General features: G+C 53.3%; 1 protein-coding gene across 5 annotated transcripts in view; it reads right to left on the bottom strand.

The window, feature by feature from the left end:
• LOC132008111 (spermine oxidase) overlaps window positions 1-12,744 on the bottom strand; it is a 47,637-nt gene that overhangs the window by 32,780 nt on the left and 2,113 nt on the right. The window contains exon 1 of one of the 5 annotated variants that reach the window (XM_059386494.1): window positions 8,029-8,222. The exons of the other annotated variants lie outside the window; for them this stretch is intronic. The gene's annotated coding sequence lies outside the window, so the exon portion shown is untranslated. Of the gene's footprint in view, window positions 1-8,028; window positions 8,223-12,744 lie in introns of those variants that run through there. 5 annotated transcript variants of the gene reach the window in all.

Consider the following 12,744-nt stretch of genomic DNA (forward strand, 5'->3'; position numbering starts at 1 on the left):
AGACTGCTCCCAAATGCCTGACCCACAAAAACTCTGAGGATAATACACAGCTGCTTTAAGCTACTGTAGTGTGGTGCCATTCGTTACACAGCAATCGGCAACTAACACAGTCAGCAATTCTGTCTCCCCAGTCACCCCGAAGGTAAAGACCGCCCCCCCCAGGCAGACTCCCCATTCTCCTCAGGATCCCAGCTCCTTTTTTTTTCTCCCTGAAATTCAGGGCTGTGTTGGAACGAAAGACAGTCTGACCCAGGCCCTACAACCTACAAGCCCAGGAGACACAAACAGTCAGTAGGCTCACCTGGAGGTTTTTAGAAATTACCGATACCCCCCCCCCCACATGCTTGCTCATTTAAATCAGACTCTTTGGGTTGGGACTGAACATTATAAGGGCTCTATATGAGGTTCACTTGGAGCCAAGACTGAGAATCACCGCTCTGGGGCAGACTCCCAGTGCAGACTCCAGGCCAGCCCGGAACATCCAGGATCCGCCCATGCAGGACAAGGAGGCAGAAAGAACAGCAAGGCCAAGCAAGACCTGAGATCCTCTCCCTCCCCTAGTTGGGCTGAGGGTCTCCCTTTCCCTCCCCTCCCCTCCCCTGCTTCCCTGCTATGCGGGCCCCAGGGCTCTTCTGCACCTCCCGCCAGACAAGTCCAACCTCTGCCCAGGAGGACTGCTCCCCTCAAGAAGATCCCCCGTGCAAGACAGGGTTTAGCTCTCAGGGATCCTCAGTGATCTCTATTTCCTCGCCTATCAGTGGTGATTGCCATCGTCTCTGCTCTGATCTCTCACAGGTCCGAGGCTCCCCCTCAGATGTCTTCAGAGAGATCTATATGTTTTGCCTCTCCTGAGACACAGCAATGGGTTAAAGAGAGAAGGTAGGATAGGGCTGTGATAACAGCTGTGCCGGTGACGGCGGGAGAAGATGGGACAGGCACCTCGTGGGAGCAGGGAGAGGAGTCAGAGATTTCCAGAAGAGTCCTGAAAAAGGAGCTCCAGTGGGGGAAGGGCAAAGGCTCTAGTGGCACCGCTTCCAAGATAACTCTCAACAGCACTCTTCCCCCACTCTAGGACTCATCCGCCCCAGCTCCAGACCAGGGAGCCCCCGGCCCCACGTGGCTGCCCTCACATGACCTTCCTCTGCTGCCGCAGCGGCCCCCACCTGAGCTGCTCTGAAGGCCTGCAAGGCACCCCTCAGCTTCCCCAGGTGACTGAGCCGCATACCTAAGCTTGTCGCTCCCCCCCCCCCCCCCCCCCCCCCCGCCAGGGGCCCCCAGGAGAAGGGGCAGGATGGCCCTGGCTCCCCAGAGGGCTGCAACTTCTCTCAGCACCCCAGCCCTCCAGAGAAAGGGGCAGGATGGTCACACTGTCCCTCAGCAACAACACAGGCACTGCAGACTCTGAGTAGAGCAGGGTGAAGAGTGGGGAGAAGTCTGGGTGAGCACAAGACCTGGCGGGGAGGGGTGCAGTGAGGAGGGCAGGATGTGTCAGCTGCCTCTTGAAGCCTGGCGGTATGTTCCAGGCCAAGGGTGTCGCCAGTGGAGAAGCCACAGAGATGAACACCAACAAGATAAGAGAGAAAATGAGGCCTGAGGGGAGAGGGGCAAAAATGGGGGCGGGAGGAAGCAGGAGCAGATTTTCACTCATTCACGCAAAAATATTTTGTCCTCACACCCATTAGGATGGCTACTACAAGGCTGGGTGAGGATGCGAAGAAAGGGGAGCCCTTGCGCACTGTTGGTAGAAATGTAAAATGGCAGAGTTGTCGTGGGAGGCAGGGTGGAGGGGCTTTTTAAAAATTAAATACAGGGGCGCCTGGATGGCTCCGCCAGTTGAGTGGCCGACTGTCGGTGTTGGTCCTGAGACGGAGCCTGGCATCAGGCTCCAAGCTCAGTGCGCAGAGTCTGCTTGGGATCCTCTCCCTCTCTCTCTGCCCCCACCCCCATAAATAAATAAATAAATGTAAGATCTAAATCTGAAGTTCCCGTATGATCCAGCAATTCCACTCCTGGGGGTGTGTGTGAAAGAATTGAAAGCAGGGTCTTAAAGACATAGGTAGTCAGCCACATCCGTAGAAGCATTATCCAAAATAGCCAGAAGCTGGGAGCCAGCTAAGTGTCCATCGGTAGATGGAGCAATAGGATGTGGTCGGCATACCCAATGGAATATTATTCAGCCTTAAAAAGGATGGACATTCTGGCACCGCTACAACGTCATGCACCTTGAGGACATCACGCAAAGTGAAATAAGCCAGTCACAAAAGGACAATTACTGTGTGATCCCACTGCTATGAGGGACCAAGAGTGATGGAATCCATAGACACAGAAAGTAGAGTGGTGAGTGCGGGGGGCTGAGACGAGGGGGAGATGGGGAAGCTCATGTTTAATGGGAATAGTTCCAGTTTTGAAAGATGAAGGAAAGTTCTAGAGATGGATGGTGAGGAGGGAGTGCAGAAGTGAATGTCCTTAATACCACTGAACTGTATACTTAAAAATGGGCGAGATGGTAAATTTAATGTAATGTATCTTTTACCACAATAGAAACAGTAAGAACAAGTACAGAAACAAAAATGTTCCATGAGTGCTACTCTGTGGCAGGTAGCCAGGATCCAGCGACAGCCAGAAGCCTCCCCCACGAACGCCCCACAGGGTCCAACGGGTCCGGGGTGACAAGTGCCACCACACAAAAGCAGGGTGAGGGGAGAGGCTGCTGCTCTGTATGGGGAGGTCAGGGAAGTCTGGCCCACACGGTGACACTGGAACAGAGGACGTGACAGGCAGGAGGGAAGCAGAGGATGAGAGTGCTGTGGTGACCCTCTGGGGACTGGCTGAATGACAGGATGTGGGGGTGGGGGTGAGGGCAGGATCAGGATGACTTGGGTGACAGACATGACACCGGCAAACCCTGACAAGTTCTGCGTGAACAGGCCATCCCCTCACCCTTCACCACAAGCGTGTGAGGAGGAGGAAGAGAACTGAGGCCAGAGAACTTGGTGCAGGATCCTTGAGCAGGAGGGCCCCCCTGGGGGGGAGCTATCCCAGCTCCCTGCAGCCTCTGACCCGGGTGAGCCACCAGCACCCAGAGATCCACCCATTCTGTGGATGGCGTCCTCCAAGCCTGGGAGGCGGAGCTGGTGGACGAGGAGGAGGTGGCTGCTTCCCTGCGGGGCTTCTCCCCTCTCCCTGCCAGGAGCCGCAGCAGCCTCAGTTCTGGGGTGAAGGAGGACAGCCCAGTCAGCACTTTCCACTGACTCTTTCAAAACCACTGACAAGAACCGAGGCTGGGAGACAAATTCAGCCTGGGCACAGTTCCCCCCCCCTCCACCCCCCTACTCCCCCACTCCCGCCGCCGCCAGCAGGCCCCTCGTGACTGCACAAAGCCCGTCTGTGCTTGGCCTCCAAGCCCATCCTCTCTCCTGAGCCACAGGGTCCCCGTGCTGCCTGGCTGGGGACACCCTGCCCCCAAAGAGGCACCCTGCCCCAAGGGCAGAGCTGGGCTGCCCACAGTGTTTGTGGGGACCTGAAAGGCTTAGCAGGACTCTGTCCCCCTTCCTGCAGTAAACTCTTTCTGGGCAAAGCTCCTTCTCCTATGCCCCCACTCACCAGAGTTTATCACTGGGCAATGGTGGCATGCAGCGTCCCAAAATGAAGAAAAGAAAAGGAAAACAGCCTCAAAACACCCAGCCACCAGATACACTCCATAGCAAACTTGTATATAGGGAGCCCTTTGTGTGCCAGGTCCCATGCTGGGGGCTCGCCTCTCCGGTCACTGAATCTTTTAATACAACATCCTGCTGCCCATTTTACAGATGAACAAAACAGGCTCAGAAAGGTTCCCAGATGGGAGGGAGGCCACCCGGATAGAGTGAGGGGCAGAGCAGGGCTTGACAACCCTGAGCTCCTCTCTCTCTGCCCCCATGCTCGCTGGGTTCTCAGGCTCCCACTCAGCCTCCCAGGCAGCAGGCCTGAGGACTGCCCTCTGCTTGGCACATCTCCTGTCTTACCCTCCCCACAGACTGACACTGAACACATTGTGCCAGGCACTCGGGGGCTGGTAGGAGGCATCCCCCGGGCCTGGCTGCTCAGCCCAGCTGCACTGCCAAAACCTGGGGCTGCCACTGGGAGGCCACCTGCCTCCCAGCCAAGGCCCTGGTGGGGCGGGCTGCACACCCCCCAACTACCCTACCCCATGAGGGCTGGCTTAGGGTTTGCCAGGCACGACGCTGGGCTGGGCCACAGCCCTTTGCCCTCAGTTTTGTCCTCTATAACCAAGAACAGAAACGGAGGTCTGATCACTTTGCCGACACAAAAGAAAATTCTAAGAGCAACTCACTCTAACTTGCCTCTAAACAGTCACCTCCTTTCTCACTGGCCCAAGACATTCCCCCTCCTGGTAACTTCAGAGCAGTTTAGCTGTGCTGTCCTAACGAGTCCCAACACTGGATCACCCAATAAAACGCTTTCCATAAAGTTCAACCCTGAAGCAGAAACCCCCCACCCCCACCCCCACCCCCAGGAAGAGCTGGAACTAGGTCTGGAAAGCCAATGGTATTCATTTCAAAATGCATATGTGGGCCCTGAGCCCATGATTTAATCCATAAAACACCTACAGAGTTAAGACGCTGGGCTTGGACAATAAACATATTCTTTAAGTCCTTTTGTTGAGTCCAAAGACAGACTTAATAACTCACCAGCTTTTGAAATCAAGAAACGTCTGTTCTTATAAATTCTGTTATTATCGTTAGGACTACTTTTGCTGAGCGCATGTGAGGTACGGAGCCCAGTGCTGAGCATTTACTGAGGAATATATCAGCTGATGCTCACATCAATATCCCCATTCCACAGAAGGGGAAAACTGAGGCTCGGAGAGCTTCCATAATCTGCCATCTGGCATAATGCACTCCAGAATTCACTTAGTAAGATCTTAACACTCAGGCTCTACTCTTTTGTAAGACCAAGGAATGAGTCAAGTTCATTGTCTTTTCTTGAGCTACCTTTTCAGATTTACTCAAAAGTTAACTGCACACATTGTGTATGATTTCTTTAATTTCCTAAAATAAAAGTGAGAGAGAGAGAGAGAGTAAAAGGGATCTCTGTGTTTAATATTTAAAAGCCTCATTTAAAAATCTTTCCTAAGGATGCCTGCGCATTGTTGATCCTGAGTGTCTCCTGCTTGAATCACCTTAAAATCTAGCGGACTTAAGGTCTCATTTTTTTGGCCAGTCCAAAAGAAGGACCTGCCAGCCCCTCCTCCCTGGGGTCTAGACTTTGGGCTGGCTTGGGCAGGAAGTCTGGTTGTGGGTAAGGAGGAATGGTTGCAGGTTTGGGGACAGGCTCTGGGGGGACTATGCAGGAAAGAAGGCGCATCAGACCAGATGTCCAAGAATCTGGCTGTGAGACCCAGTCATGCCATTTGCTGGCACTGCCTGTGTCTCCAACTGTGAAATGGGGTAACAGCTCATGCCAGGTGGGGCGGTGTGGCCAGGACAGGCACTATGGGTCTGCCAGGGCCTGGCATCAAGTTGACAGAGGGTGGATAGGTTCTTTCTTCTTTTTCCTAATAAATTACACATCATTTCCAAGTGCTTCTCCCCCTGGTCTTAAATCATACCTTCCTTACCATTCTCCCCCCAAGAAGCAGCTAGAGGATAAAGGAATCTGGACAGAGCAGACAGGGTCCTCCACTCCCCCCAGAGCCGGGCCACGCCACTCTGGCCAAACCTAAATGCTTTTCTTCATCTTTCGTCCTCTCAGTCTCTGATGCAGAGAGAGCAGGACGGACCCTGGTGCCCGCCTGTTTGAGGAGGAAGGAGCCAGGGCAGAGGAGGACAGGAGCCTGGCGCTGGGCTGGGTGAAGACGCTCACCGGGCATCCTCTGCCAGGACCTCCTGAGCGCCTTCGTCACTGTCCACAGGTCCGCCCCCGCGCACCATTCCAGCAACTTCTCCTGGGTCACTGCTGGAGCCGCCACACCCCACCTCCTCCACCTGAGCTGCCAAACAAAGAGCCCTCACACCTCAGAGGAAATGAGGTGTGGCAAGGGGTGAAGCAGGGTGGCCTCCCTGACTGTCCCAACCAGCCACCGGGCAGCAGAAAGGGAGAGGCAGGGAGCAGGAGCCCTGGGACTCGCCCCCTCCCCCTCCCGCACTGGCAACACCCTTTCCTGGAAGGGACAAGGGGAGATTCTTAACCTTTTGGGAAAATGACTCAGAGCTCTGAGACTCTGAGCAGAAGGGTCATATAAGCAACCTGCTCCCTCCCCGTGCTCAGGGACACAGCTCTTCTGTGTGGAAGCCCAATGTGTGTACTTGAAGGGCCTGTCCACCATCCCACCATCCCTGCACACCCGTGCCATGCTTCGCACTAAAGCATTGTTCTGATCAAACCACTACCTTGCTCAAAGACCTCTGATGGCTCCCCAAGGCAGGCCCCTGCCACCTTCCACCTGCGCTTAGCACCCCATCTCCTAAGTGCACTCAGGGAACCTTCTGACTCCTACACCCAGGCTAAGCCTGTGACATCTCAATCTGTCAGAATGTCCCCACCCTGCGGGCCACTCCTCTAAACAGCAGGTCCGGGCTACCCTCACCATCCCTCTTCCTTCCCCTCTACAGAAGATGACTCCTTGGGTCTAAGCCTCACCATGCTCTCTGCTGGCCTTTGTACCTCTTCATGTCCCTGACAACTGTCCCCTTCCCTGGGTCCCCACCAGAGACACAGCCTACAGCCATGTCAATCACACGGAGAGCAGCCAACCAGTATCTGAGTGTCACAATGGCCCTACAAGGGAAGTCACATCATCCACACAGTCCAAATGAAGAAACTGAGGCACACAGCAGTTTCACTTCTTGGCCAGAGATCACAACCCCACCCTCTGAGATGAAAGGCTGGGAGACCTTGTAGAACAAGGAGATGGCAGGGGAGGGGTGGTGAGAGGCCATCCCAGAATCACAGAGACCCAGGCCTAGCTACCACAAGGGCCCTCCCAGGTGCCTTTCTCAGCCACCCGGTGCAGTGGAGCAGAGCTGTTGCCACAAGAAGGGAGGGCTGGGTCTGGGCCCAGATTCCCCTTCAGACCAACCCTCCCTCTGCAGTGCCCTTTTCTTCCACTTATGGTCCAAATAGTACCCACCCCACCAAGCCCACCTCCTCCAGGAAACTAGTGTCATCCTTCTTTCCCTACCTTGTACTTCCAGCCCCACCCATCACCCTTATTTGTGGTTTCTTGTGGAGCAGCATCTTTCCACAACAGCCCTTCTCACTGGGTGCTTTCCTGGTCAGTGGGACATATTATTAGGCAGTCTTCTCCAACAAAGATTTTCATGGTCAAATCAGTTTAGGAAATAACAAAAGATTTCTTTTTCTGCAGGACTTATCAGAACCTTTAATTCTCTTACATGCATTCTGAATCTCCCACAGGCTGGAGGAACGAATTTCCCAGCTTCTACCCTTACCTGTCCCAGAACCCCTGGAGTTTCTCAGAACAGTCTTTAAGAAATGCTGCCCCCCCCCCCCAACCCCTACAGAACAGCCTGGCATGGCAGAGGTCAGATAGGCAGGGATCACAGGTATCCTTTTACGACATATATGGGACATTTGATGAACTCAGCCCGAGAGTCCCTCTCAGTGCTGCCCTCAGTTTCTGTCCTTTCCACCTTCCTCTGGGTGAAGTGACTGCCTCCCCTCCTGCCAGCGTCTGGAAGGGACCTCATCTGACTGGGGCCCTCAGATACCACCCTCCTCCCATAGCACCAGGCCATGTAGGACCCAAACAGCAAGCGGCCTGGGAAATCTCCAGAGCAAGCTGGACACTGCTTTTGGACAAACTGCTTATTTCTACTCCATCATTAGCCTTGAATTTTAATATTAAACCAAAATTAAAACAAATGAAGCTGCTGTTCTGAGATGCCGTGCCCCACCCAGCAAACCCTGTAACCCTCTCCCCCAACCCTGCCCTACTTCCCAGGGAGGGAATGGACTCCTTCAATTTACAGAAAACTAGGGCCTCCGAGGGGAGCAGACACTTGCCTGTGGCTGCCCGGTCAGGGGCAGGGCAGAGAGAAGCATCCAGGCCTCCTCACTTCCAGGTACAGAGGTGGAGGGGAGGTCACCAGGTGGGATAAAACCCCAAAAGCAGCTCAGGTAACCATCAGTACCAGCTGCCAGGACTCACGCAGGCCAGAGTGAGGTACAATGCACACCCTGGGGGTGACAGCTCAGAGGCTGGGATGACTTTGGGGACTTTTAGGAGAGGATGGCATGTCTGGGGCTGTTTCCCCAATCTTCTTGGCCCCACCCTGGCTGGAGGAAGAGTGCTCACCCCAGATTGGCTACCCACAGGGCCAGGCTCAGCTGTCAGCAAAGATAAGGTCCCCTTTACGCTGGCCCTGTGTCACCCTGCCTTGGGGAAGTCGCCTGAGACACCCTCTCGTGATCTTGAGAGTTCCTCACAGTCAGGTAACTGGGAAAATCAGGCCTATATTAACCATCTGAGACCCAGACTCCAAGCACCCCCTCCCAGCAGAGTGGTCCGCGCATCCCACACCCTCTATGTACTCCCCTCCCTCAGCGCCCCCCACACACGTAGCTCCTATGCCTCCTACCACACAGTCCATGGGAGCCACGATGGGCCCCTTTACCTGTTCTTGGTCCCACCTGAGCTGCACCTGTCACTGTACCTGCCTGCCTGAGCCCTGAGTCCCCAGTCTCAACCCTCCCCACACAAACACGGCCTGGATCGGCAGGTTTTCACCATCTGGGAGCATGTGCGAGATACAGAGGCTCAGGCCCCAGCCTAGACCCACTGAATCAGAGCCTACATTTTAACAAGATGCCCAGGTGATCTACATGTTAGAGTTTGAGAAGCACTTTTATAGATCACTGGTCTGATCAAGTCATCGCACCTGAGGCCTATAACCTTCGATGGCCCCCCAGGGCCTCGGGAATCAAGTCTAGACTCAGCACCCAGTGAAGACCTTCCCTGACCTGGCTTCAACCCAGTTCTCCAAGCTTGACTCTCCCTTCACCTTGGGAATGCCATCTCCTCCTCTGTTGGCTAATGCTGCTCAGAACTTCAGGGCCCTCTAAGGCATCACCTCCTCCAGGAAGCAGGCTGAACTACAACTCCTTATATCACATCTGGCATGGCTCACTCATTTCCTGCAGAGTGGAGCTCTCATGTTCCCAATGGCTCTGAGCACCAGACAGGAGCATAGGTGCTGACCACAGGTAACAAGGTCCAGCTGAGGAGACGTCCACCCTCAACTCCAGCCTGCCAGCCTCAGGCTCTGCCACCGTCTTCACCTCAACCCAGCAGACAAGGACTCAGTATGGACAAGTGTCCCTGCCCAAGAAGGGGCACTCCCAAGAACCATGGGCCTGGTGAGCTTCTGCCAGTGGTGTGTTTACTCTGTGCCTCAATTTCCCAAAGTGAAAAGAATGCCACCAACCCTTCCTCCCTCTTTTCCTCAATTTCCCAAAGTGAAAAGAATGCCACCAACCCTTCCTCCCTCTTTTCCTGGGGGTCTGGCAGGATTTGCAAAGATAGAGGAGCAGATCTCTGAATCTGGGACTCAGAATTTGGAGCAGAAACTCCATACCTATATGGTCAGCATCCCTTGTTCGGCTAGCCAGCCAGGCCCTGAGGAAGCCAAGTCACCTGCCCAGAGGCATCCTCATGACCAAACAGGAAAGCCTCGAAGGACAGGGCTGCCACACCCTCTACCCGCCTCCCTCCTTCCTGGCCCAGTTCCTGGGGCTGGCACCTCATGGGAAGTCCTTACTCCCTTATGTTGGGTCTACAAGAAGGCACTGAAGCATGTAACCTCGAGGAGTTCCCAGCTTCCACAACCTCTGGAGGGCAAGGATAAAGTTTCTCCCATTCCATTTTACAGACAGACAGACAAAAAGAGGTAAGGACAGGATGAGTAGTGATGTGGATTAAGCTCTATTCAAGTATCATTTCTCTGTGCCCCCAGCTCTGCTCGAAGCCAAGGCCATGTATGAAGCTCCACCTGGCAACATTCTAGAAGTAATCCAAAGCAGGTTATCTGCAGAGCCCCTACCTGACCTCCTGAGTTCTCCAAAGGCAGATGATGAGGCCAATGGGCAATGCTAAACCCAGAGATGTGACATTCTTTTTTTTTTTTAATTATTTTTATTAACACATAATGTATTATTTGCCCCAGGGGTACAGGTCTGTGAATCATCAGGCTTACACATTTCACAACACTCATCATAGCATATACCGTGCCCAGTGTCCATAACCCAACCACCCTCTCCCTACCCCCCCAACCCCCAACAACCCTCAGTTTGTGAGATTAAGAGTGAGAGGTGACATTCTAATGGCATCCCAAGCAGGGAGCTGATTTTTGTTTTGTTTTGTTTTGTTTTTTAGGGAGCTGTTTTTGCACTTGACCTCCCCAGCACCCCAAAATCACAGTCTCCGTGACACCCAACTACTTGGCCTGGGCCTGGAGCCCCTCCTGGAAAAAATGGGGCATGAAGCAGAGAATCTCAGCTGCCCACTCTGAGTGAGGACCACTTCTACCTTAGAATGTATGACTACTTTCCTACCTGCCCCCCCTCAAGGCCAGGAACCTTTGGGAGTCAGAAAAAGCCCTTGTTTGTTAAGAAGCCTTCAGCTGGTGCGGATCTGAGAGGCATAAAAGAAGTGGCAGAGTGGAGTGGCTTAAGGCATGGATTCTGGAGCCAGGTTCCCTGAGTTCAAATCCTCATTCTATCTCTACTGAGTTATATGACTGTGCCTCGGTCTTCCCATCTATAAAATGGGAATAAGACCCACCTCATAGAGCTGTTAAGAGGATGAAAGGGGTTAATATTTGCAAAGTCTTTAAACAACTGCCTGGCATCCAATGAGTATACCAGGGCCCTGGGCCAGCCTCCCGTGCTCTGCTTGATTTCTCCCAACAGGATACTCCCCTTGTTCCAGTTTCTTCCTAGGTATGTCAGCCCGACCCTAGGTCTGAACCCCCAGTCCCTAGTTCCAGCGCTCCCCTCACACCATCCCACTGGTCCATCACCAGTCCCTCTATCCAGGGCCCTCCCAGAGCTCAGGTCCCCTGGTTCTCAGCTCTCCATTCTGAGAGCACCAGTCACACAGTTGGATTCTCAGCCGGCTCCTTTGTACAAAGAGGAGAGCTGTAGGTGCAGAGACAAGGGCCTACAGAAAGACCCCAAGCCCCAGCCTCTTCCCCTTCAACTCCCTGCCCCCAGGGTTGGGCACCCAGCAGGTACCCAAGGGATAGGCCTGAAATAAATCTGTCTGCCCAGACTGCCCCCATCTCCTGAGTTAGATCACACACACACAGAGCTCGCTGCTGACCCAGCCTGGATTTCCACCAAAGAGAGCAATTGAAATCATTGATGCCCCACCCACCACAATCCACATCAACCCCATATGCCCCAAACCTACCCAATCCCCCTCTAGGCATACAGGCCTGGCTTTTGAGCTTGCCTGAACCTTTCCCACTTCCTGTTTCACATCCTACTAGCAGTCCGATTTTATAGCAATTTGTACAACTTCTTTTGTGGACAGAAAATAAAAATCCTCAGGGGCACTTAAGGTTTAAAGAGGGGGCTCGTCCACTGACTGCAATACCCATGTCTTTCTGCCTAACCCAGCCCTGACCTTCCCACCTGGCTCAAGACTTCCCGAGAGTGGGGCGCCTGGGTGGCTCAGTGGGTTAGGCCGCTGCTTTCGGCTCAGGTCATGATCTCAGGGTCCTGGGATCGAGTCCCGCATCGGGCTCTCTGCTCAGCAGGGAGCCTGCTTCCCTCTCTCTCTCTCTCTCTGCCTGCCTCTCCATCTACTTGTGATTTCTCTCTGTCAAATAAATAAATAAAATCTTTAAAAATATATATTAAAAAAAAAAAAGACTTCCCGAGAGTCAGCTACATGCCAGGAACTCTGCTAGATGCTCCAGGTACAGTCGTAGGCCATTCAGTCAAGGTCCAGCCCTTGAGAAGCTGGACAAAGTAAAGAAAGGAAATAAGGTGCTATGATGCATTACAGGGGAGTGGGGAGGGGACCTCTATGAAGACTGGGAAGGCACCTTTCTTTTTTTTTTTTTAAAGATTTTATTTATTTATTTGACAGAGAGATCACAAGTAGGCAGAGAGGGAGAGAGAGAGAGGAGGAAGCAGGCTCCCTGCCAAGCAGAGAGCCCAATGCAGGACTTGATCTCAGAACCCTGAGATCATGACCTGAGCTGAAGGCAGAGGCTTAACCCACTAAGCCACCCAGGCGCCCCAGGGAAGGCACCTTTAAGTTGAGAGCCAGCCCAGTAGAAAACCCCAGAAGAACATTCCAGGCAGAGAAAATGGCACAAGCAAAGGCCCAGGGCAGGAAAGAGCTGGTGTTCAGGGGGCAGAAGTGATTCAGACCTGGTTATCAGGAAGAATACAAAGGGGACGTGGTCAGGATAAGGCGGGAGGAAATCAATAGTGTCCAGATCATGGAGGGTCTGATCAGTAAGCTTTAAAATTTTATTCCTAGTGCAATAGGGAACTATCAAGGGTTTTAGAGGAATGTGATTATCTAATCACTATTTTTCTAAATCATTCTTGCTGCTCAATTACAATAGATTAGAGGTGGGCAAATGGGAATTTGGAGAAAGCAGAGAGCAGCTACTACAGCACGGGGGGCAAGACATAAAAGGTGGTTTGTCCTGGGGCAGTAGCCTGGGGCCACAGCAGTGGAGTCAGAGCATGAAGAACAGCCCT

Source organism: Mustela nigripes, unplaced genomic scaffold (genome assembly GCF_022355385.1).
Source record: "Mustela nigripes isolate SB6536 unplaced genomic scaffold, MUSNIG.SB6536 HiC_scaffold_75, whole genome shotgun sequence".
NCBI lineage: Eukaryota > Metazoa > Chordata > Mammalia > Carnivora > Mustelidae > Mustela > Mustela nigripes.